Source organism: Bufo gargarizans, chromosome 1 (genome assembly GCF_014858855.1).
Source record: "Bufo gargarizans isolate SCDJY-AF-19 chromosome 1, ASM1485885v1, whole genome shotgun sequence".
Taxonomy (NCBI): domain Eukaryota; kingdom Metazoa; phylum Chordata; class Amphibia; order Anura; family Bufonidae; genus Bufo; species Bufo gargarizans.
The window spans coordinates 612,193,008-612,220,252 of record NC_058080.1 but is presented as its reverse complement, the minus strand read 5'-3'; positions in this window follow the sequence as shown (position 1 = coordinate 612,220,252).

Here is a 27,245-nt window from a genome sequence, read left to right as displayed (position 1 = left end):
TCGTCTGACTACCCCGTTGGTTCCTGTTCCTGGCTTCGTCTGACTACCCTTCTGGTTCCTGACCTCTGTCTCCGCAAGACCCTGCTTCGGTTTAGCCATCCGTTCGGACTTTGCTACGGCTTGCTCTTCAATAAAACCTTCTTATTTTCCACTTATCTCTTGTTGTACGTCTGGTTCATGGTTCCATGACAACTATTGATGGTTAAATGCACTTGGTGTGACAGCTTGACCAACCACACTATTGAGGGTTAAATGCACTTGGTGACAGGCTCAGCTTGCCTCTGATGTAGTATATGGCCAAAAAATAACCAGACTATTGATGGTTAAATGCACTTGGTGTGACAGCTTGACCCTGATGTAGGATTTAGCCAAAAAACAACCACACCATTGAGGGTTAAATGCACTTGGTGACAGCTTGCCCCTGTTGTAGTATATGGCCAAAAAATAACCAGACTATTGATGGTTAAATGCACTTGGTGTGACAGCTTGACCCTGATGTAGGATTTAGCCAAAAAACAACCACACCATTGAGGGTTAAATGCACTTGGTGGCAGCTTGTGCTGTCGCACCACAAGACACAAAATGGCCGCCGATCACCCCAGAAAAAAGTGACTGAAAAACGCTCTGGGCAGCCTAAAAACAGTGAGCAATTCAATAGCAGCAGTTCAATCATCCACAGCTGCAGATCGATTTCTGAATGAAGTCTTTTGGAGGAGTTAATCACTGCCTAATCTCGCCCTAACGTCGCAGCTGCAACCTCTCCCTATGCTGATCAGAGCAGAGTGACGGGCGGCGCTACGTGACTCCAGCTTAAATAGAGGCTGGGTCACATGGTGCTCTGGCCAATTACAGCCATGCCAATAGAAGGCATGGCTGTGACGGCCTCTTGGGGCAAGTAGTATGACGCTTGTTGATTGGCTGCTTTGCAGCCTTTCAAAAAGCGCCAAGAAAGCGACGAACACCGAACCCGAACCCGGACTTTTACGAAAATGTCCGGGTCCGTGTCACGGACACCCCAAAATTCGGTACGAACCCGAACTATACAGTTCGGGTTCGCTCATCCCTACTAGTAATTCATCATAACTTCTAGTAGAAATAATAAAGGAATGGCACAACATAGGGTCATAAGAATAGATGATTCAGAATTGTTAACACACGAGGAATGCATGAAGCTATTAAAACAGACATGTAAGGAGTGGTGACAGGTCCTCTTTAATTTTGATCATCTTTCTAGGTACTGTAGTCCATCCATCCCAGTTATTGCCTCCTCTGAACTTTATCTAGCTCTTCTATGCCTGTCTTGTTCACAGGAGCCCAAAATTGTACACAATACTCCATGTGTGGTCTGACTAGTGATTTGTAAACTGACAGGCCTCTATTCTTATCACGTGCATCTATGCTCCATTTTTATTGTTGAGCAAATTTGAATTAGAATTTCAGGAAAAATTAGATTTGCCGCAAAGCCGAATTTCCTCACGATTCATTTGTAACAAATAAATTTTTCCTGAACTGAAAGTAAAAAAAAAACATACTCACCTTATCTATTTGCATGCGTAGAGTCCGCCACAGCAATTTTGATTGTAGATATTTTATGAAATTTTGTCACCACACGAGATTTTGCATGGTGTATTCGATCAAGATTGCTGCAGCGGCCTCTACGCAATCAAATGCATAAGGTGACCATTTTTTTACTGGATTATCTCCTGAGGGCCCTCAGTCTCAGGCCTCCTGCACTGCTCCTGTGCTTCCCGTTGTGATATTGCAGACTGCATTTGCGGATCCGCAATACATGGGCACCGTTCCGTGTGCATTCTGCATTACAGATGCGGACCCATTCACTTCAACGGATCCGCAAATCCGGAGATGTGGAATGGTGCGGAACGGAAACATGGAACTGAACCCTACGAAAGCACTACGGAGTGCTTCTGTGAGGTTTCGTCCCATACTTCCATTTCGTAAAAAGATAGAACATGTCCTATCTTTTTGTGGAATGGGCAGATCGCGGACCCACTATAGTGAATAGGTCCGCGATCCTCTGCGGCTGCCCCACAGTCGGTATTGGTGCATTGCAGCCCATAATTTGCGGGTCGCAGCACGGCCACGGGGCCAGTGGCGGATCCAGAGCCTGGTATCAGGAGGGGCACTTCCCCGGGCAATAGGAGATTATGGGGCCCCTGTGTCCCCTACCACCCTCAAGCCACACCCACTCACAGCCCCACCCATAAATCGCACCCATACCTCTTAAATCCAGTGATGTCTCGTTTGATGTAGCTGTTCTGTGTCTTCATCTTCTCCATTCAGACCAGACCACCATGATGATTTATTTCATCCATCTCTCATCTCTGCAGAGTTTGACAGACAGACATCTTAGTTTCCCCTTTTTCCTCCCACATTCTCAACATTCCATCATGCACCACCAATACTGAGATGCTGTGTCCCCCAAAACTATACTGTAGAAACAGCTAAACCCCTTGAAAATACTAGTTACACACAGATAGTGCTCCCTTCAATAATTATTGGAACATAATGCTCTAAAAATATAACTGCACCCAGCAAATAGTGCCCCTTACACTAATAGTGTAACCATAATGTCCCCCAAAAATAACTGTGCTAAGCTGATACTTTGCCAGGGCGCCCCCACAGTAATAGTGCTCCCCAAAATCCCAACAATAGTAATAATTCTGTGCCAGAGTGCACTTAGTAGTAATAGTGCTCCTACAGTGCCCCCAACAGTAATTGTGTCCCAGAAGTAATAATGCTCCCTATAAAATAGTCCATGAGTTGTAATAAAGCCCCCTTAAAATGTGCCAGGGCAAAAAATGCTCCATTGTGTGGCAGTAAAAAAAAAACCTTCTCTTAGTGCCCCCAGTAGAGTCAATGTCCCCAGAGTGCCCTCATTTGATCCAATGACCCGTACTTTGTGCCACTACAAAAAACACTTAATGCCCCCAGTTGAACTAAGGTGCCCATAGTGCCCCTATAATTTGTGCCAGTATAAAATACTCCTATATAGTTCCCCCAGAAGATGCCCCCATAGTGCTCCTCCCCATCCTATATAGTGCCCCCTATATTGTGCTCCTCCCCTGTCCCCATAGTGCCCTTCTTAATGTGGCAGTATAAAATGCCCCTATAGACTTCACCACATAGATGCCCCCATAATGCTTATCTTCCCTCTTCCCCATAGTGGCACCAAAATGGGTGCCAGTATTAAATGCCCTTATATAATGCCCCCATAGTGCTCTCCCCCCCTTCTCCATAGTGCCCCCCCATAATGTTCCAGTATATAGGGCCCCCATTAGATGCCTCCATAGTGCTCCTTGCCTTCCCCCCCTTCTCCATAGTGCTCCCCCCATAATGTGCCAGTATATAGGGTCCCACCCCCCTTCTTGCCACACTGTACTAAAAATAATTAAAACAATAAACACTTATACTTACCTCCATGAAACAGCAATGCGATGCAGGCCTCTTCCGGCCTGTGTCCCGCTGTTTATGGCTCAAGCGGCACGATGGCAGCCTCTGATGAATATAGACGGCCTCTAATGAATATAGAGATGAACGCTTCCACAATGTAAGCGCTCATTTCTCCCTGCCACTCCTGCCGGACTGGTCAGTCCGCCCCTGGCTCTCACTATATTCTCAGGGGGAAATTTCCCCGTTGCCCCCCCCCCTTGGATTTGCCAATGCACAGGGAGCACACGTTTATGTGCAGGAGGCCTTAATCTCAGATGCCGCTGAGATGCCGCTCAGTGATGATATCGGCATCTGAGAGGTTTAATGAGGGGGGATAGTGCCATCGACATTCCCCATCATTGTGCCCACTACACACAAATGCGCTTTGTGACAAAATAGCTGAATCAAATTTTCCATAACGTCACTCAGCTCTACTCCTTTTTATGCACCATATATTCTTATTGGCCTTGGCAGCAGCTGACTGACACTGGTTTCTACAGTTTAGTTTACTGTCTACTCAAAATTCGTAAGTCCTTTTCCATGTCAATGTTACCCAGTGTTTTACTATTTAGTATGTACTGGTGACTTGCATTATTCCTTCCCATAACCTCACATTTATCAGTGTTAAACCTCATATGCCACTTCTTTGCCCGAACCTCCAATCTATCCAGATCCATCTGTAGCAGTATACTGTCCTGTTCCTTGTTAATTACTTTACATAGCTTTGTGTCATCGACAATTTTTATTTTATTTTAATGTCAAACACTTCTACAAGATCATTAATAAATATATTGAATAGAATGGGCCCCAATACTGACCCCTCTGGTGCCCCACTAGTGACCGTGACCCAATCTGAGTGTGTGCCATTAACCACCCTCTGTTTTCTATCACTGAGCCAGTTACTTACCCACATACACACATTTCCTCCCAGTCCTAGCATTCTCATTTTATGTACCAACTTTTTATGTGGCACAGCATCAAATACTTTGAAGAAGTAAAAATATATTACATCCATTGACTCACCACTGTCAAGTCTAGAACTTACAGTACCTCCTCATAGAAACTGATTAAATTAGTTTGACATAACCGATCCCTCATGAAGCTTTGATATGGTGTTAGATGCTTATTTTCTTTGAGATACAGCAGGATAGCATCTCTTAGAAAACCTTCAGTTTACCCATGACAGATGTTAGACTTACAGGCCTATAGTTTCTGGGCTCCGTTTTTGACCCCTTTTTTTAATATTGGCACCACATTTGCCAAGCCCCAATCCTACAGAATACTCACTGTCATTATAGAGTCCTTAAATATCAGAAATAAGGGTCTGTCTTTGACATTACGCAGTTCTCTTTGCACAGGGGGTTTATGCCATCTGGACCCAGTGACTTATCTATTTTAATCTTTTTGATACCCTGCAGAACTTCTTCCTGGGACAGGCAGAGTACTTTTAATAGGGTGTTTATTTTGACACTCTGTATTTCATCTGACAATTCATATTCCCCAGTAAATGCAGTGGAGAAAAAAATATTTCATAAATTCGCTTTCTTCTCATCGCTCTCCACGACTTCTCCCTTATCACTCTGTAAAGGGCTAACACTTTCCGGTTTAAACTTTTTACTAGAGATGAGCTAATCAAAGCTGACGAAGTGGAATTCGATCCGAATTTCAGGAAAAATTAATTTTGCACCGAATCCGAAATTCCTCACGCTTTGTGGTAACGAATCTTATTTTTTCCAAAAATGGTTGCTGCACGTGTGAGGAAATGGAGCAAGGAACTCTGGGAAGTCGGGTTCTCCTATAATGCCATGCATGCAGTCAATCAGCAGCCAGCCCTGTACACAGCAGCCAGCCCTCTATCACAGCCCTATTAATAGCCTCAGCCATCTTGAATTCTGCCATTTTCTAGTGTACTTAGTGCAGGGAGAGACTTTAGCAGGCACTAGCGACAGTGATGGGAACTGACTTAATTGTGCTAAAAGAAAAGATTTAAAAGTGCAGGGAAAGATTTTTCAAGGTGTAGGGAAAGGATAGTTAGGAATCATTTTACAGCATTTATGTTGAACAGGGTTTAGTAGGGGAGGTTACAGTCTGGGTAATAGGAACAATCCTATTACACCTTGCTGCACTGACTGGGGACCCAAATTGCCATTATACAGCTCTCTATTTCCAGCAAACAGTTCTTGTTATTGGGGTGCAAGTGCTGTTTAATACAGCCATTAACAGGGTTTATTACAAGGAAATATTTCTACGTCTTATTTGCGCTTGTGCGGAGCAGTTATATGTTCTAAAGCATTTTTTGGTTTGTATTAGTGGGAAAAAAGGGCATATTAGCCGTTGTGTGGTTAAGGGCTAAAATTACAGCCCTTTTGTGGCGTGTATTAGTGACAAAAGAAATATATATTTGCCGTTCAGAGGTGCAGTTATATGTTCTAAAGTCTTTTGTGCCATGTATTAGTGGCAAAATTAAAATAAATTTGTCGTTTAGCGGTGCAGTTATATGTTCTAAAGCCTTTTGTGGCATGTATTAGTGGCAAAAGAAAAATATATTTGCCATTCAGTGGTGCAGTTATATGTTCTAAAGCCCTTTTTGTTGTGTATTAATGGCAAAAGTAAAATATATTTGCCGTTCAGCTGTGCAGTTATATATTCTAAAGGCGGATGCTTAACAGACAGGATCCGTTTTTTGGGGGTTATTGTTCTGACAGATCAGAGGAAGGACAAAATAATCAGTGACATCAACACAAACTTACTGCTGACACCCTCTCCACTCTGTCGGGGGGCTCTACTTGCATAAGCGTGTAATAGAACAGGTTCTGTAGACATCTATGTGGAATCAGCTGATGACGGTGTAAAAGAAGTGTGCTTTTTCTACACGCTAACATCGACCTGTAAAGCTGAGTTCAAACTTTAGTTATTTGGTCAGTTTTGGCCCGATGACTGCCCAAATAAGTAAAGTGTGCAATGATTGTAAGAGCGACACCTCTCATCTACATGTCAAACTGACTCACAGTATTATTTCACTATCACAGCAGACTCCCTATGCATGTTACTGCAAGGCACAATGTTCTACACCACTATAAAGACTCTATGCAGCCAGGAAATAGCCATTTTTTTACGCGATTTGTCGTGAATAAATTTAGAACAAACCACATTTTTTCTAAAAATTCAGCGAACCGGCCGAATCAAATTTTATTTTTTATTTTTTATTCGCTCATTTCTACTTTTTATCATTTATATAATTGAAAAACATTTTAATGATAGTTTTATTTTGCTTGACTGCTTTTATCTTTCTTGTACTCTTTTATTCTATTTTTCCTTGTAGTTTTTCAATGCTGTCTTCTTGTTTGAGTGATTTTAAATGCTTTCTTTCTGTTATTTATTACTCCCTTTACATTTATATTTATCCACATAGTTTTTTTTTTCTTGTTCCTCACCTTTTTATTCCCGTAAGGTATAAACCTTGCACAATTATAGTTTGCTTTTAGAAATAACCCATTTTGTGGTTGCATTTTTATTTTTAAGGACATCATCCCAGTTAGTGAAGCTAATGGCCTCTCTTAGCTGGTCAAATTTTGCTGTTTGGAAGTTTGGCTTTCTTGAGCTTCCTTAAAGAAATGTCTGTGAAGGTTCTCATTTATCCAGGTCATGGTATATATCTGTAAAGAATAAATCAAGGCAACTGGACGTACTGTAGATTTCTTGAAAACGTTTCACTCGTTCTTCCAACGAGCTTTCTCAATTCTGAGTGATTGTACAAAAAATTCTGGGAATAAATATGTAACTGAATCCACATCTGGTAATTAGACCCAGTATTGGGTCAAAGGTGTTGATTCCATTATCCTAATTGGAGTCAGTAGGTGATAAAGACTTCCCAAAAAAAGGTGTCAAGACAGCATTATACGTGGCAGACAATAGAGGTCTAACTCCCCACCTCTATTCAAGCTTGGCTTCTCCATTTTTACGTAGATGGCCTCCTTCACGCCTCGTTTGTACCAATCGGCCTCCTTATCCAAAACACGTACTTGACGGTCTTCAAAGGTGTGACCTGTTCCTTTTAGATGTAAGTACACGACTGAATCTTGACCAGAGGTTTTGGCTCTTCTATGCTGGGCCATACGCTGATGTAGTTGTTGTTTTGTTTCGCCGATATACAGTTCTGAGCATTCCTCATTGCACTGGACTGCGTACACAATGTTGTCCATCTTGTGTTTAGGCGTTGGGTCTTTGGAGTGAACCAGTTGTTGCCTCAGTGTGTTGCTGGGTTTAAAGCAAACAGGAATGTGATGTTTATTAAAAATCCTTTTGAGTTTCTCAGACACCCCAGCTATATATGGGATAACCATATTCTTGCATCTGTCATGCTTCTCGCCCTTACTGGTAGTCACCCCAAAGACCCAACGCCTAAACACAAGATGGACAACATTGTGTACGCAGTCCAGTGCAATTAGGAATGCTCAGAACTGTATATCGGTGAAACAAAACAACAACTACATCAGCGTATGGCCCAGTATAGAAGAGCCAAAACCTCTCGTCAAGATTCAGCCGTGTACTTACATCTAAAAGGAACAGGTCACACCTTTGAAGACAGTCAAGTACGTGTTTTGGATAAGGAGGCCGATTGGTACAAACGAGGCGTGAAGGAGGCCATCTACGTAAAAATGGAGAAGCCAAGCTTGAATAGAGGTGGGGGGGGGGGGGTTAGACATCTATTGTCTGCCACGTATAATGCTGTCTTGACACTTATATCTCTGAGAGTCTCGATAAGGGGCATATTCGTCCCTCAAAATCACCTGTTGCCGCTGTTTTTTTTTTTTGTTAAAAAGAAAGATGGCTCTCTGAGACCTTGCCTAGATTTTAGGGAGCTGAACCGTATCATGATTCACGATCCCTATCCCCTTCCTCTGATCCCGGACCTCTTCAACCAAATTGTTGGGGCCAAGGTTTTTTTTTTGAGAGGCGCGTACAACCCGGTCAGGGTCAGAGAGGGGGATGAATGGAAAACGGCCTTTAATACCCCTAACGGGCATTTTGAGACTCTCGTTATGCCTTTCGGCCTGATGAATGCTCCGGCCGTCTTTCAGCATTTTGTTAACAGTATTTTCTACCATTTAATGGGGAAATTTGTATTGGTGTATCTTGATGATATTTTGATTTTTTCCCCTGATGTTCAGACCCATCAGGATCATCTTTTTCAGGTTCTGCGGATTCTGCGGGAGAATAAATTGTACGCCAAGCTGGAGAAATGTGTTTTTATGGTATCGGAGATTAAATTTCTGGGTTTTCTCCTCTCTGCTTCTGGTTTTCGCATGGATCCGGAGAAGGTCCGTGCTGTGCTGGAGTGGGAACTTCCTGAGAATCAGAAGGCATTGATGCGCTTTCTGGGTTTTGCGAACTATTACAGAAAGTTCATTTTGAATTATTCCTCGGTTGTCAAACCCCTCACTGAGGGGGCGGATTTTTCCTCTTGGTCGGAGGAGGCGCTTGCAGCTTTTTCTAAGATTAAAGAGAGTTTTGCGTCTGCTCCCGTCTTGGTGCATCCCGATGTTTCCTTATCTTTTATTGTTGAGGTAGATGCTTCCGAGGTAGGTGTGGCTGCGGTTTTGTCCCAGGGCCCTTCTCCTGCCAAGTGGCGACCCTGTGCCTTTTTCTCTGAAAAACTCTCCCCGGCAGAGAGAAACTATGATGTGGGAGATAGGGAGTTGTTGGCCATCAAGTTGGCTTTCGAGGAATGGTGCCATTGGTTGGAGGGGGCCAGGCACCCTATCACCGTTTTTACCGACGTATGAATCCGAGACAGGCCAGATGGTCTCTGTTCTTCTCCAGATTCAATTTTGTCGTTACATTCCGCCCTGGGATCAAAAATGTGAAGGCTGATGCTCTCTCTCGCTGTTTTCCGGGAGGAGGAAACTCCGAGGACCCGGGTCCCATTTTGGCGGAGGGGGTGGTTGTTTCTGCTCTGTATTCTGATTTGGAGGCCGAGGTCCAGGCTGCCCAGACTGAGGTACCTGCCCGTTGTCCTCCTGGGAAGTTGTTTGTGCCTCCTGATTTACGTCACAAACTCTTCAAGGAGCATCATGATACTGTTCTTGCTGGTCACCCCGGGAGTAGAGCCACGATAGATCTCATTGCTCAGAGATTTTGGTGGCCGACTCTTCGTAAGTCGGTGGAGGGTTTTGTGGCTGCTTGTGAGACGTGCGCTCGCGCTAAGGTCCCTCATTCACGGCCTTCAGGTCCCCTTCTCCCGTTACCCATACCTTCCCGTCCTTGGACACACCTCTCCATGGACTTTATCACGGATCTTCCTCGTTCCTCAGGGAAGTCGGTGATCCTGGTGGTGGTTGACCGTTTTAGCAAGATGGCTCATTTCGTACCCTTCCCTGGTTTACCCAGTGCTAAAACGTTGGCGCAAGCTTTTGTCGACCATATTGTTAAATTGCATGGCATTCCCTCGGATATTGTTTCCGATAGAGGCATGCAGTTTGTGTCCAGATTCTGAGTTTGAGGTTTCCAGAATTGTGGACTCTCGCATTGTCCGTGGTTCTCTTCAGTACCTCGTTCATTGGAAGGGTTATGGTCCTGAGGAGAGGATGTGGGTTCTGGTGTCGGACATTAAAGCCACTCGCCTCATCAGGACATTTCATAGGGCTCACCCTGAGAAGGTGGGTCCTGGGTGTCCGGAGTCCACCCGTAGAGGGGGGGTACTGTCACTACCAGAGCTTTAAGACAGTTCTCACAGCTCTGTTTCTCCACCCCTGTGATGATGTCACTACTAGAGCTTGGAGGAGTTCCCTCTGCCCTGTTTCTCCGCCCCTGTGATGAGGTCTTTACTTTCTGTTTCCTTCCTCCCAGCTGTCCCTCCTGTGTTTGATTTTGCTGCCTTTAAATCACTCCTCCTCCTTTGTAGAGGTGCGGATTATACTTTTCAGACTTCTTCTCATGCTTTAGGGCCCCTAAAATGCCTGGGTAGTATAAATACCCCTCAAGTGATCCCATTTTGGAAAGAAGACACCCCAAGGTATTCCGTGAGGGGCATGGCAAGTTCCTAGAATATTTTTTTCTGGCACAAGTTAGGGGGAAATTATTATTTTATATATTTTTTTCTCTTACCAAAAAAAATATATATTCTAGGAATTCGCCATGCCCCTCACAGAATACCTTGGGGTGTCTTCTTTACAAAATGGGGTCACTTGTAAGGCATTTATACTGCCCTGGCATTTTAGGGGCCCCTAAAGTGTGAGAAGTCTGGAATCCAAATGCCTAAAAATGCCCTCCTAAAAGGTTCTCATTGGAATTTGGGCCCCTTTGCGCATCTTGGCTGCAAAAAAGTGTCACACATGTGGTATCACCGTACTCGGGAGAAGTATGGCAATGTGTTTTGGGGTGTATTTTTACATCTACCCATGCTGGGTGAGAGAAATATCACTGTCAAATGACAACTTTGCATTAAAAAAATGGGAAAAGTTGTCTTTTAGAGAGATATTTCTCTCACCCAGCATGGGTATATGTAAAAATACACCCCAAAACACATTGCCCTACTTCTTCGGAGTACAGCGATACCATATGTGTGACAATTTTTTGCAGCCAAGATGCGCAAAGGGGCCCAATTTCCAATGAGTGCTTTCAGGATTTCACAGGGCATTTTTGCGAATTTGGATTCCAAACTACTTCTCACGCTTTAGGGCCCCTAAAATGCCAGGGCAGTATAAATACCCCACATGTGACCCCATTTTGGAAAGAAGACACCCCAAGGTATTCCGTGAGGGGTATGGTTAGTTCATGTAAAATTTTATTTTTTGTCACAAGTTAGTGGAATATGAGACTTTGATATTTTTTATTTTTTTCTTTAAAGTCTCATATTCCGCTAACTTGTGACAAAAAATAAAAACTTCCATGAACTCACTATGCCCATCAGCGAATACCTTAGGGTGTCTACTTTCCGAAATGGGGTCATTTGTGGGGTGTTACTACTGTCTGGGCATTGTAGAACCTCAGGAAACATGACAGGTGCTCAGAAAGTCAGAGCTGCTTCAAAATGCGGAAATTTACATTTTTGCACCATAGATTGTAAACGCTATAACTTTTACCCAAACCAATAAATATACACTTATTGCAATTTTTTTTTATCAAAGACATGTAGAACAATACATTTAGAGAAAAATTTATATAGAAATGTAGTTTTAATTACATTTATTTGCAAAGATCACGGTCAATTTCGATTAATATAAAAAAATGTCAGCAGCAATGAAATACCACCAAATGAAAGCTCTATTAGTGAGAAGAAAAGGAGGTAAAATTCATTTGGGTGGTAAGTTGTATGACCAAGCAATAAACCGTGAAAATAGTGTAGTGCAGAATTGTAAAAAGTGGTCTGGTCATTAAGGTGTTTAAGCTAGGGGAGCTGAGGTGGTTGAACAGGACTTTACATTAAGGAAAATCTCTCCCCCTCGCAGTTTTTTTACGATCCTTTCTAAACAGACTGTAATCCTGAATGTTAACCGCCTAGTCATAGCTATCATCCAGCCATGTCTCAGTTATTCCTACTGTGTCATAGTCCACCTCAGACATTTTGAATTCTAGTTAACCAGTTTTGTCAGTCTTCTAGCAATAATACACATACAATTAAGAGGTTTATGGATATTTTTTACCCTACACCTTGCCTTATGAACTGTTCTAGTACCTCCCTCCACTCCACCCATAATTCCATTACCTCAACCCAGGTCTCTATCTGTCCCTCCTATAATGTAATTACCCTCCCTCTGTTCCTAGTTTAAACACTCCTCCAACCTTCAAGCCAGGATAGGTCATCAATATGATAATCCTTGAAAATCTCTTTAAGGTAAATTTATCATCATACACAGTAATAATAATGGTCATCAATAGAGAGGCTTGGACCATGTATACATTTGCAATTTTACATTTGTATCAATATAGTAGCTGTATCGTTTAGGGATTATAGAAAGTGAACCTAAGCATCATATTTTATTATTATTATATATTTTTTGCATCTAAATAATGACCTCTCCAGTTCACAGATTTAGTTTTACTCAGAATCAAAGAAAATCCATTGTGTAAATTAAGAATGAGTGAATCTATCAGATGATTCTCTAATGTGCCGCCATTTGTTGATGGGGATTCTTTTTTGTATCAATGTGCATGTGCCAATACTCTGAGTAATGGCAAATTCAGGAGATGTAAGCTCATGTTAATCTGTCAGTGGGCACTCTCTCTCAAAAGTGTAAATTTGTTCAGATAAAATAATTGATTCATATGAATTGATTTGTTCATCAGTAGTATAAATCCAGACTTTCTTTCTTACTTTAACATTAAGGGAAAGATTTTTTAAGGCTGATGGTTTTTTTTTTACACTGGTCTTGGTATACCCTATGCTGTGGGAGGATGCACCTAGTTTATGATGCACCTAAAAGATATCTGTCTTAATTCACACCAGAAATCTGGTAGCCCCACCTACAGCCTTCCCTCTGAGTGTCATAACTGATAGGACGCCTCCTTGACTCCTTGCCCAGAATGAGTAGAAATATAAATGGAAAAATAACAAGTTTTAATTAATTTTTTCAATAAAACTATATAGTAATCTGTTTAGCTCTTCCTGATCTATGAAAGGCTGCCTGCAGCTCAAACACCATGTTCAACATGACAGGTCCCCTTTATTAATAATGATAATAATGTATATGTAACCCATTCTCTATAATTTAGTAGTTGATTTCTGAAGCCTGCAATATAAAGGAAGTCTATCATCAGGAACTGATAACAGATTTGTAAACCATATCTAATTCATGGTAGATTCCCTTTAATACTAGAATTTGTTCCATGCAGTGCGTTCTGGCCTGCAACTCTTTATTCAGAAAATCAACAGCTTTTCTGTCTCTAAAATGTTTCTGCACTGTTAATAACATTGGCATTAGTTCCATTTTTACTGGCCAAGCACTTAATTAATGGACAGTTGGCAACCCTGTTTGAAACAGAAAACCAGAAATCCATGTGACCTGAATATAATTATCACTCATTGCCTTCTACTGGAAACAGAAAGATGAAGCTATGGAATACACTGTTTCAAATCAATGTAGCATGAAAATCGAAAAATTTAGGGCAACATACAATGTTCAGTACATGTGGGATACCCTGAAATTTTGTACATACAAGTATAGAGTACAAAATCCAAATCAAAGGATATCGAAGTTGAAAGCAGGAAAATTGGTAAGTATAAGGATTTGAGAGACGTGAAAACATTCAAATTATGATAAGCAGATGACTGTGTTACATCATTTCCTAAAGGTTCAATCTTAGGAGGGATTTTCCCGTATGCAGAGGTTAATAGCTACCAAAGTGGTCTGGGGAAGGACAACCAGTGAACTGGGTCATGCATGCCCAAGGATCATTGATGAGCTGCCAAAAAGGCTAGACAATCATACCGGATCCCACAATAGAGCTACTGTTGCTCAAAGTGAAGGCTGACTGTTACAAAAAGGCATTAAGGCTCCCATAGGACATTAGTGTATTATCAGCCAACTCTCCCCTGCAATCCCCATAGAATACATATACACATTCGGCCAAGTAAGTTTCTTTAATATTATATACTCAGATTTCACACAATAAAAACTGAATGTGTTAATAAATACCATGTAGATCTCTTAGACCTGATGAAACTGGAGTACTTACTTAAAAAATGTATGTCAGAGTGGATGTAAAACCACCTCTTTTATGTGGATGCAGGAAGTTACAGCAGCCATCTTTGTTCACACAAGCTTCAATTAAATATAATTGGGAGATTTTCTATTCTTGTAGACAATGTAAATTTAGACAGCAAGTCTAATGACAAATTTCCACAGGAAAATGATTGGGATAATTATCGGGAAGAAGCTTTCCTACAGCTGCTCGTTTTCAAAAATTACCCTATAAAGGTGTCACAAATCACCATATGAATGAGCAAACACTCATTCGTTTGGTGAAAACATCACTTTTTGGCAGCAGATCATGTTGTGTAAGCAGTGATCTGCTACCTAGAAGCAATAATTCCTTATGGACATGAGTGATAACAGTAGCAATCACTCATCTCTATACAGAGGTAATAAGTGCTGTATGTGACTACAGCTCTTAACTTCTCTGACAAGCAGGACAGGCAATAATGAACAGTATGTTAGTGATAATTTCTAGTGATGTTGGCCGGTATAAGGATATTGTGGGGACTCGTTCTGGTAGACAGGATTAGCGGACGCAATATAGAGGCAACAACAATTTCTTTGAATCAAGCAGTTCAGTGTTTTATTCCCACTTTAGGCAAGGACAAAACAAGCAGTCATAAACAAGCAAAAAGTCACCTTGTGTTGTTGGTGGTAATTCACACCATGCAGCAATTCTGCCTCAAAGAGTCTTTACTGATAGCAGCACCAACCTGTTTTCACGCCAAACAAGTAGCAAGCTTTCCTCCAGACACAAGGCTCCCAGATCCCAACACAGAGACATGGCTTCTGAGCCCAGTTGCCTATTTGAGGACAGCCAGGTGCTGCCAAAACCCAGACTGGCATTTAAAATCCGGCCAGTTTTTGACCTTACCTGGCTGTAAATCAGCCCAGCAGCACATGCTGGGAGGAAAATACCTGCTTTCCCAGACCAAAGCTCTCACTGTGTCACAATATGGAAAAGGGTAATGATCCTTAAGGATGTGCCAAATTTATCACAGTGGCTCACACTGTGTAATAAATTTGGTGCACATCTGAACCCCCACACTATAATTTCTTTGCCCAATCAGATGGCTAACAGATAATGGTATCAGATGTGTCCTGCCCTCCAGCCAATGCATTTGGTGACCAGAGCTAGATGGGTCCAGGCTAATTTTTAGTCTCATTAAACAAAGGCAAGATGGAGCCTAACAATACCAGGATCCAACACTCACCTTGCTCAGTCTCAGAGAAAAAATATGAGGCTATAATCAACTGGCCAGGAGACTACAATTTGGCCATTAACTCCGTGAATATAAGAAACACAACAATGACATATGTTTGTTGCAGTATCTAAAATAGATAATAAATGTGATGCAAACCATGTATGGCAGTTTGTTTGTTTTCGTGCACACTGACACAAAATTCAGGAGCATTTAGCTAAGGGTACTTTCACACTTGCGTTTTTCTTTTCCGGCATAGAGTTCCGTCACAGGGGCTCTATACCGGAAAATAACTGATCAGGCATATCCCCATGCATTCTGAATGGAGAGTAATCCGTTCAGTTTGCATCAGGATGTCTTCAGTTCAGTCGTTTTGACTGATCAGGCAAAAGAGAAAACCGTAGCATGCTACGGTTTTATCTCCGGCGAAAAAAACTGAAGAAATGCCTGAACGCCGGATCCGGCATTTTTTTCCATAGGAATGTATTAGTGCCGGATCCGGCATTCAAAATACCGGAATGCCGGATCCGTCCTTCCGGTCTGCGCATGCGCAGACCTTTAAAAATGAAAAAAAAAAAAAAAAACGGATCCGTTTTGCCTGATGACACCGGAAAAACGGATCCGGTATTGCAATGCATTTTTCTGACTGATCAGGCATTTTTCTGACTGATCAGGCATTTTTCTGACTGATCAGGATCCTGATCAGTCAGAAAAATGCCTGATCAGTCAGAAAAAATGACATCCGTTTGCATACAGTTTGCCTGATCAGGCAGTCAGTTCAGGCAACGGAACTGCCTGCCGGAATCAAGCAACGCAAGTGTGAAAGTAGCCTTACTAAATTACTTTTGTTTCTGTTTTATTGCCAATTTAATTCTTGAGTAATTTTAGGTTCTACACAGCTTCATATTTTTAGTGGCACCTGTGCTGGGTTTTGCAACTTTGTCCCATTTTCTAAAATTCATTGAGATGCCACAATCACCTTCAGTTACTGCAGTACTGTTCAGTCAATAAAATAATAAGTCATTAAAGTATGCATCAAATGTACCTATTACCTGTTGTTGGCTCAGGGGTCTTTAATTTTGTTGCTAAGTCTGTCTTTTCAAAAAACATGATATCTTTTTTGTTCTTGAAGGGATTGCTGTGGCTTGGAGCCAACAACCCATCTGGTCCACTCCTAACCTGATCCCCTAAATAAAAATAAAAAAACACTACTTACCTGTCCTCGATCCCACATCATACTTCACATTGTCTTGTGACTTATCTCTTAGGCCAATGTGACCATGTCAGTGGCTGCAGTGGTAAAGGAACCAAGTTGTTTTCTGGTCATGGGACCGTAAATGGCTGGGAATTGAGCAATGGTGGGACCATGGACAAGCGAGTGGTGTTTATTTAAGGGGCCCAGTTTAGGACGGTATGGTTTGTTGACTCCAAGGCTGGACAACCCTTTAATATTTATTGACAAGGACTTTTAACACACATTACAAGTGCTGGAAGAGAAGCGGCGCATAATGTGGTCTTGTTGTTGGCATTGATGTTGATAGATATTCTGGGGTTTACCACATCATTGTTGTTGAGTGTTGTTTCTGCTCTTGGATATTCCTCATGCATACTGCATATAAAACTCCAGTTTGGCAATTTGAAATGGTACTCAGAGTGGATGCTCAATGTCTTAGATGTCCAGCATTAGATGCTAACCTTAAACCTGTGCTATGATTGTATCCATCTATCTCCTCCTACTGGGTAAATGTTTTTGATCTTATTCATAAAGTTTATGGTATAATAGTGTTCAATGTGCCGGTTAGGGATGAATGAATCCACTTCGGATGAAACATCCAAAGTCGATTCGCATAAAACTTTGTTCTAATACTGTACGGAGCAGGAGCTCCGTACAGTATTAAAATGTATTGGATCTGATAAGCCGAAGTTATTGCTTCGCAAGGTACCACTTATGACCAAACCCGAGTTTGGGAAATGTTTTTATACAGTACAAATTGATTCATGAAGTTATTACGCAAAGTATCGCGAGACTTCACAAGGCAATAACTTCGGGTCATCTGAGCAAATACATGCTAATACTGTACGGAGCTCCTGCTCCGTACAGTATTAGAATGAGGTTTTATGCAAATCGATTTTGCATGTTTCATTCAAAGTCAATTCGCTCATCCCTAGTGCCATTACATGGCATTTTGGGATATGTATGACTAGTCAGTGGATGAAATTAGCAAATAACGAAACCATTAGCTAGACAATGGTAACAGCCAGTGGTGCTGCAGTTTGAAGAAATTAGGTAGTGAATTCAGTAATACTGATGTAGTGGCAGGAAATGTTTTTTTACAGTACAAATTAATTTATGAAGTTATTACGCGAAGTCTCGCGAGACTTCGCAAGACAATAACTTCGGCTCATCTGAGCCAATACAAGCTCCTGCTCCGTACAGTATTAGAATGAGGTTTTATGCAAATCGACTTCAGATGTTTTATTTGAAGTCGATTCGCTCATCCCTAGTGCCAGTACATGGCATTTTGGGATATGTATGAATAGTCAGTGGGTGAAAATTAGCAAATAACCAATTACAAAAGTATTTTATCAGGCTTGTAAACCATTAGCTAGACAATGGTAACAATCAGTGGTGCTGCAGTTTGAAGAAATTAGCTAATGAATTGAGTAATACTGATGTAGTGGCAGTTGATTTTAAAAGAGGTACCTTTAAAAAATGTGAAAAGCAATTGGGGCGATGGATTATACTGCTGAGATGACATCATCTGTGGAGCTTATAACTAAACTTATGCCTATGTAGTTTTCAGTCTTCACAATCATTTATTTATTTTATATAGTTTCATTGAAATATGCATATATGGTAGTAAGTGACATCATGTAACCAACATGCCTTTTTTGGCACTCGTAACAAAGTGGGTGGAGTGTTGGCAATTTTATGTTTTCTTGTATTTTTTTGCATTAAATCTAAATGAAAAACAATCTGAATTTTAAAAAATGTCCCTCACCAGTTGGTGTGAACCCCCTGTGCCACGTGTCCTACTTCCTCTAAGGGCGTTGTCTAAGCGAACCCCTCTATCTTCACAGTACCCCTGATGGTGGGGATAGATTTTCCCAGGCAGACCAGGCGGTACCTGAGAAAGTTACCAGAGGTACAGGCATTGTCAGCATGCTCAGACTTAACCAGGAACAATAGTGCAGGACCGAAGGATGAGGCAGAGGCTAATTCAGAAAGGCAATAGGTTAGGGCAGGCGGCACAGGTACAGGTAAGGCAGTCCAAGTCGGCAACAAGAGAGTCAAGACAAGCAGGCAGGGATCAAACAGGTATAGAGTTCAGGAATACAAGTACGAGTCAGGAACACAGGAACACAAGCGGATTTCAGGAACCTTAGCAGGACACAAGGACCTTGACACTGAGGCATCTGTGAAGGGGGCTGAGTCACTTACAGTACAGACCAAAAGTTTGAACACACCTTCTTATTCAAAGAGTTTTCTTTATTTTCATGACTATGAAAATTGTAGATTCACACTGAAGGCATCAAAACTTTGAATTAACACATGTGGAATTATATACCTAACAAAAAAGTGTGAAACAACGGAAAATATGTCATATTCTAGGTTCTTCAAAGTAACGACCTTTTGCTTTGATTACTGCTTTGCACACTCTTGGCATTCTCTTGATGAGCTTCAAGAGGTAGTCACCTGAAATGGTTTTCACTTCACAGGTGTGCCCTGTCAGGTTTAATAAGTGGGATTTCTTGCCTTCTAAATGGGGTTGGGACCATCAGTTGCGTTGTTGAGAAGTCAGGTGGATACACAGCTGATAGTCCTACTTAATAGACTGCTAGAATTTGTATTATGGCAAAAGAAAAAGCAGCTAAGTAAAGAAAAACAAGTGGCCATCATTACTTTAAGAAATGAAGGTCAGTCAGTCCGAAAAATTGGGAAAACTTTGAAAGTGTCCCCAAGTGCAGTCACAAAAACCATCAAGCGCTACAAAGAAACTGGCTCACATGCGGACCGCCCCAGGAAAGGAAGACCAAGAGTCACCTCTGCTGCGGAGGATAAGTTAATCAGAAATCGCAGGTTAACAGCAGCTCAGATTAGAGACCAGGTCAATGCCACACAGAGTTCTAGCAGCAGACACATCTCTAGAACAACTGTTAAGAGGAGACTGTGTGAATCAGGTCTTCATGGTAGAATATCTGCTAGGAAACCACTGCTAAGGACAGGCAACAAGCAGAAGAGACTTGTTTGGGCTAAAGAACACAAGGAATGGACATTAGACCAGTGGAAATCTGTGCTTTGGTCAGATGAGTCCAAATTTGAGATCTTTGGTTCCAGCCACCGTGTCTTTGTGTGACGCAGAAAAGGTGAACGGATGAACTCTACATGCCTGGTTCCCACCGTGAAGCATGGAGGAGGAGGTGTGATGGTGTGGGGGTGCTTTACTGGTGACACTGTCAAAATAGAAGGCATACTGAACCAGCATGGCTACAACAGCATCTTGCAGCTGCATGCTATTCCATCCGGTTTGCGTTTAGTTGGACCATCATTTATTTTTCAACAGGACAATGACCCCCAAAACACCTCCAGGCTGTGTAAGGGCTATTTGACCATGAAGGAGAGTGATGGGGTGCTGCGGCAGATGACCTGGCCTCCACAGTCATCGGACCTGAACCCAATCGAGATGGTTTGGGGTGAGCTGGACCACAGAGTGAAGGCAAAAGGGCCAACAAGTGCTAAGCATCTCTGGGAACTCCTTCAAGACTGTTGGAAGACCATTTCAGGTGACTACCTCTTGAAGCTCATCAAGAGAATGCCAAGAGTGTTCAAAGCAGTAATCAAAGCAAAAGGTGGCTACTTTAAAGAACCTAGAATATTACATATTTTCAGTTGTTTCACACTTTTTTGTTATGTATATAATTCCACGTGTTAATTCATAGTTTTGATGCCTTCAGTGTGAATCTACAATTTTCATAGTCATGAAAATAAAGAAAACTCTTTGAATAAGAAGGTGTGTCCAAACTTTTGGTCTGTACTGTATATATGTGCAGGAGGGCTAGGATTGGTCAGCGAGGTTACATGATCTAACCCATAAAGCACAGGAAGTGTCGCGCACCGGCTCTTAAGGAAGTGCTGCAGGAAACAAGCAGCAAGCATGCTGTGACCAGGGCTGAGAGGAGACTGTGGAGCGAATCCCAGAACAACAGTACCTACACAGACAGTGCCCAGGACTGCATAGGTGAATGGGAAGCACTGGCAGCAGATCACCGCTGCACACGGTGCAAGGGACCGCGGTGGTAAGCAGCGGAACAGCGGCACACAGCAGCCTCTGCTACAATAAATATGACATTCAATATCACAACATATGCATTTAACCTCTAGCAAGTTATTAAAGAGACAAAACTTGAAGCTCCTAGGCTGTAACGCAAAATGTGTAACAGGATCCCTACCTACAGGGTGACATTTCAATATTCCAATGTCTTCTTTTGTGGTAAAAGGATATTAATTGAACCCTGTACTATCAGGTGTGACTTCCATCTTTGCTCCCTATAGCTATACATTTTTTTTCTACCATACAAACTACTAACTATGGGAGAATTAAAAATAACCATACATACATAAACGCTAAAACAATCAGCCAATTGTGTCTTTTTTAGCTGTTATACAAATTCTCAGCTCATGGTTTGTTGTTCTGTACAATACAGGAAAACTGTAATATTGTGTTGCATCTCACTTCATCAATGGTAATTTTATAATGTAAATGTATCCAGCAACAGACACCTTAAAGGTCAACATATACTATGAATTTTACTTGTTTTCCACAAATTTTATTGATCATAAACATCAGCAAATTAAGTGTGATTTTCAGCAGTTTACTGCTCTTGCCAATTAATGGTTTGTACAAATGTTTACTGAGTTGTTCTTAGTATTCTACAAGTATATATTTCAGTGTAATGAGGTAAATAATGTGTCAGGCAGGTGCAAGAGCAACACAAGGTGCTAAATAACATCTGCACTTGTAGTGTTCCATAGCCAGCGCCCCAGCCATTATAAGAAATTATATAGCTTAAAAAAAAAAAAAGGCCCCTCTTACATATATGATGCCCAGGAGTCTTCACAACCTTGATCTGAACCATCACAGTTGAACATATAGTTGGACCAATACCATAATGGTGGTCATTTATCATTGCCTCTAAGTCTACTTTCACACTGGCGTTTTGGCTTTTCGTTTGTGAGATCCGTTCAGTTTTGCCCTTAATGCATTCTGAATTGAAAAGGATCCGCTCAGAATGAATCAGTTTGCCTCCGTTCAGCCTCCTTTCCGCTTTGGAGGCGGACACAAAAAACGCCAGCTTGCAACGTTTTGCTGTCCGCTTGACGAAACTGAGCAAAACGGACACAATGTAAGTCAATGGGGACGGATCCGTTTTCTATGACACAATCTGGCGCAATAGAAAACGGATCCGTCCTCCATTGACTTTCAATGGTGTTCAATGACGGATCCGTTTTGGCAATGTTAAGGATAATACAAATGGATCCGTTCTGAACTGATGCATGCGGCTGTATTATCTGAACGGATCCGTCCATGACAAAACGCAAGTGTGAAAGTAGCCTAAGCCAGAAAATTGGTTAATAAAGTTGCAAATGGTGTTTTTATGCCACCATCAAAACTTTCTAAAAAGGGGGTATTAAGTGGCCCAACAGTTTTATCAACATTTACTCCATTTCTCTGTTATTACCCATATTGCTTCCTTTGCTGGCTGGATTCATTTTTCCATCAAATTATATACTGCTTGTTTCCATGGTTACGACCACCCTGCAATCTATTAGTGATGCTCATGCTTGCACACTGTAGGAAAAAATGGAGGACTCTATCTCATCTAGTTATTGCGTTATAGCTGTGACTGTTAACTCTGTTGCATCTGTATAAATATGACAGGGGGCAGTACAGAGATCTCTCTCATTATGTATTTATACCTGTGATCAGGGGACACAAACATAGAAGAGGATTCTTTACTGTAAGAGCAGTGAGACTATGGAACTCTCTGCCTGAGGAGGTGGTGATGGTGAGTACAATAAAGGAATTCAAGAGGGGCCTGGACTGTATTTCTGGAGTGTAATAATATTACAGGTTATAGTTATTAGATCTCTGGAAAAGGTTGTTGATCCAGGGAGTATTTTGATTGGCTGATTGGCAAGAGTTGGGAAAGAATGTTTTTCTCCAAAAATGAGGAAAATTGGCTTCTACCTCACAGGATTTTTTGCCTTCCTCTGGATCAAGTTGCAGCATAACAGGCTGAACTAGATGGACAGATGTATTTTTTCAGCCTTATAAATTAGGTTACTATACTACTATGTATACTAGACCCCCTCCTTTATACTTGAAAGCCTATGTAAAGGGTCAGGCATGATTTAGTATGGCTACAGTAGATCAGCTGATGTGAGACATTCAGCTTTATTTTTCCTTTTAGAAAGAAGGCTCAGATGTGTGTTTTTCCCATCTAAGCTAGATGTTCTTTTTCCTGCCATGTGAAAGTGCACCCACGTGTATTGGCATCTGTGTGGAATAAATTGTAAGAAAATCAAGAGGGTCAATTGTTATTATGCTTAATGCAATCAACCGTATCCATTTTGGGCTCAGGACACGAGATCCACACAACAACAAAACAACAAAAATACCCTATGTGTGCAAGCTGCAGTAGCATCACAGAAATTGCTACTCTTGTCCACAAAACAGGCAAGAATAGGAAGAATATCAATTTATATAATGGGACAGCAGATTGCACACAGAAGCTATTTGTATTTTGTAGATCTGTTTTCTGAGCATGGAGATATTATGGTTGTGTGCATGTAGACAACAAACAAGTGATCTTCTATAATTTTTTTCCAGACAGACATAGACCAGCACAGATAAGCACAGTTACACATATCAGCAAAGGAAAAGCAAATGTGGGAAAAACATACGCAGTTCAGCTTTCCTTCTAAAACAAAAAGAATGCTGAGTGTCTTGCCCCACCCTGTGTAGCATAGACACCCAAATCTCATGCATGACCATTTAAACAGGTCTTCACTTATAACAGGTAAACCATTTTTCCGGGCAATTGTCCTTTATCAGAGCAGAGCAAACAGAATTGCCATTTTACCTGAGGGGCCTATGGAGGTCCCTGGGCGGGTACGATTTCTATTATGCAGACCACATAGACTGCATAGGTGAGGTGTATTGTAGGTTAGAGCCTTGAAAAAGCATCGGCTGCATGCTGATATGTCTATGTGTGCACTTTATAAACTTCGCATTTTACTGGAGAGTACCGCTAGTTTCCCTTTATTCTTTGGCAGTGTAGGCTAGGTAAGGGTTCTCTTGGTTTCTGGGGGATGAAAAATGCTCAGCTTTCTTTTCCTTTCTCTATCTCAGTTCATTTTCGAATTTGAAATTTTTGGAAAATTTTCGAATCTATAGAATTGATTTGTTTTTTCAATCTCAAGACTTTATAGCTCCCTCAAAATACGCAAAACTTGAATTAGCAGATGCAACAGATGCAATTAATAATATTTCAGGTTTGCAGGAAGCAAGACTAAACTCTCTTTTTATTTTATCCTTTCTTTCTTACTTTTTTTCAAAGCCTTTAGTTGCATTTTACTGCCACTGCAATATACAAATGCATAGTATTAAAGAATACCAAGGAACTGAATGCAAAATATATTCTTATACCATGCATTTTGATATTGAGATGAAGACATCTCTTTGTTTATCACAATCAAAGCAAACATGTTTGCTTACAAAATGAAGAGGCTGCCACCTACTGTACAGAATGGCTTTCCATGGTGCCACACAATTCCAATCAATGATAAAAACACCGGTCAATAGACTGATAATCTTGTAGGAAAAGAGATATAACATGAGTCGCCTTGGTGAATGTAGTATAATTTTTAGTGTTCTGCAGTATATGTCAATCATTTCATAGACAACAAAGCCAAATATAAAATGTTTTTATGATCATTCAGGCATAAATGTCTGTTAGGTGGAGATTCTCATTAACCTGAGTTCCAGCTATTGAAATACTAGGAATTCAATGTTTCAAAGAAGAAGCATTTCCACAATGACATTTAATGTTATTTTTAATTAGTGATGGAATATTTTGTGCAAGTGCTGCTCAGTGTCGAGATACAAACACTGCAAAGCTATAAACAGATGTCTCATAATGAGGAAGGAGCGACTGAAGTGGCTCTTCTTAAATTGAACCAATTAACACCTTGAGCAATGTCAAGCAGTCACACCACCTATGTAATTATTTTAATTATACACACGTGATTTGTGATATTAATAACTATAAAATCCAGTTTTGTAAATGAAAAAATAAGATTTAACCATTTTCTTTGCAACATCTTTAAATTTGAATTCCTTCATTTATACAGAAATATGACTAGAAGTTATGTTGGAGAAACAATAAGCAACATTCGTTGGTGGTGAAGTTCTGGGTGTAACTACCAGAATTGTAGGCATAGCAGCTTACCTAGAAGAGAGGAAGTCACATTGAAAACCTAAAAATTGGTTTGTTATTACGCTGCTGAGGAAGGTCTTGGTGTCTGTTCAACACTCGACGCACTGTCTATATATCAATGTCCACTGCAACTGCTGTGAAACTACAACTCCCAGCATGCACCCTTAGTCAGCTGTTCTTGTATCTCCCATAGAAGTGATTTTGGAGGATTTTGGAAGTACTAGTTTCAGAACAGATGGAGTGTTGGATTTTGCTGATCCCTGCCCCTACCCTCTTGATTACTGGGGATGATAGAAGAATAGAATGAAAAACTTGAACAATTTTTTGCCTGAATCTCAATTGTTGTAGTAGAAGTTGGGTCTTGCTAAGTTTACCGTTGTTGCCCCATAATTTTGTATGCTCTCAGTTTAGAAAGAAAAGTATCCAGTAGCAGGAACTAAACTAAAGCCTCATTAACACATTCTAATTGCTCTGTAGAATTGTACTAATAGATAATACAGGTATAAGTTCATAATGTGTGCCTCTGAATTTAGTGTATATGGAGGCATACAAAAAAATTCACAGATGCAGAATTAGGCTACATTTACAGTAAAAAAAAAACGCCATGTGATGCCCATTTGTGTAACGGACGTCTGACAGTGGGTTACAGAACCAATTGAAGTCATTGAGGATATTCATTCACATTTTTTTTTTTACAGCTAGTGACTAGCGGCCATCAAAAATAGGACATGTTCTATTTGTGGCTATTCTCAAAGCCAGACGGACCCCATTGAAATCAAAAGGCCCGTTTTTAACGGCTGTTTAGACGGAGTGCATCTATCTAATAGGCATTAAAAACGGGTACATTAAAGGCCATTCAGGGGTTAAATAACAAAAAATTAAACTCAACTCTTCCAATTGGGGGAGGCTGCATAAAATATACTGAGGGCACAGCAGGAGTTGGGATTTAAAAAAAACTTTAATGAACTTGACACTAATGAACATCCATTTTTAACAGCCTTTAAAAATTGATGCAGTATAGATGCAAAAGAGCTATTGAAAACAGATGGAAAATGGATGCACACCATGATGGAAAATGACCATGAAAAAGTGACGACAGTGAGGGAGATTTATCAAAACTGGTGTAAAGAAAAACTGGCTTATTTAGGTCTCATTCACACGACCGTGCCGTGTTTTGCGGTCTGCAAATTACGGATGCCACCCCTGTGCCTTCCGCAATTTGCGGAATTGAACCGACAGCCCATTATAGAAATGCCTATTCTTGTCCACAAAACGGACAAGAATAGGACATGATCTATAATTTTTGCGGGTCCACAGAACAGAGCAAACGGATGCGGACAGCACATGGAGTGCTGTCTGCATCTTATGCGGCACCATTAACGTGAATGGGTCTGCACCGGAGCTGCCAAAAATGCGGTTCGGATGCAGAACCAAACCACGGTCGTGTGAATGAGCCCTTACCCATGGAAACCAATCAGATTATTTTCTAAAGGAGATCTGAAAAATGAAAGGTGGAATATGATTAATTGCTAAATTGGCGAATAAACCAGTTTTCCTTTACACCAGTTTTTAATGGCCATTTTTTCTTGTCATGTAAATGTACACTTATGAAGATATACTCTCCCAGAATGATTAGTCATAGGAAAGAGTACGGTGGCCTCATAGAAGCATCATATGATCCCCGACAAGTAAAAAATATACACCCATGGAAACTGTGTACACCACTATTCAAGGTCTATTCTAGCAATATCACTGTTGCAATGGTTTAATGTAATACAATACAATGCAATAAAGACAGTTGATCATCGTTTAGATGAGTATACTATTTAATATTAACTAATTTGTACACAATACTCCCTGTATGTTAATGTTTGTCATTATCATTGGCATTGTGTCGGTAGGTCATAGTAGTCTAAATTGAGCCTTTATAGCGCTTGTCCCATGAACATTCCATCATCTGGGACTGCCTAGAGCAAGCCATTCAACTTTTCTCACTTTTTCTTACTCTTCATTTGTTTTTCCTATCTCTGCTGTTGTAATCAGTCTACATAAAGTTTTATCTTTATAATTTTATATAAAAAATAAATAAATATCAAAACAAATTTTTCTGACCGCAGTCTTTAACGTCTGCAATTACCATAGTTCTCAGGCTATAAGGTACGCTTATTTATAAAGATCAATATTTATAGTGGGCCACATATACTGGATTTCCACCAAGTCCTTCCAAAAATGCACCTTTACATGGAAGGAAAGAAGAAAATTTTTGCAACCAAAAGTTGAACTAAATAAATAAATTGGTACTGTACTCTTGAATTCTTGCTTACATTTTTCGATATTTTGTAGTTTTTGTTTAGGTTGAGTGAGGTCTAGTGGTAGATACTCCTAGAAAATGACT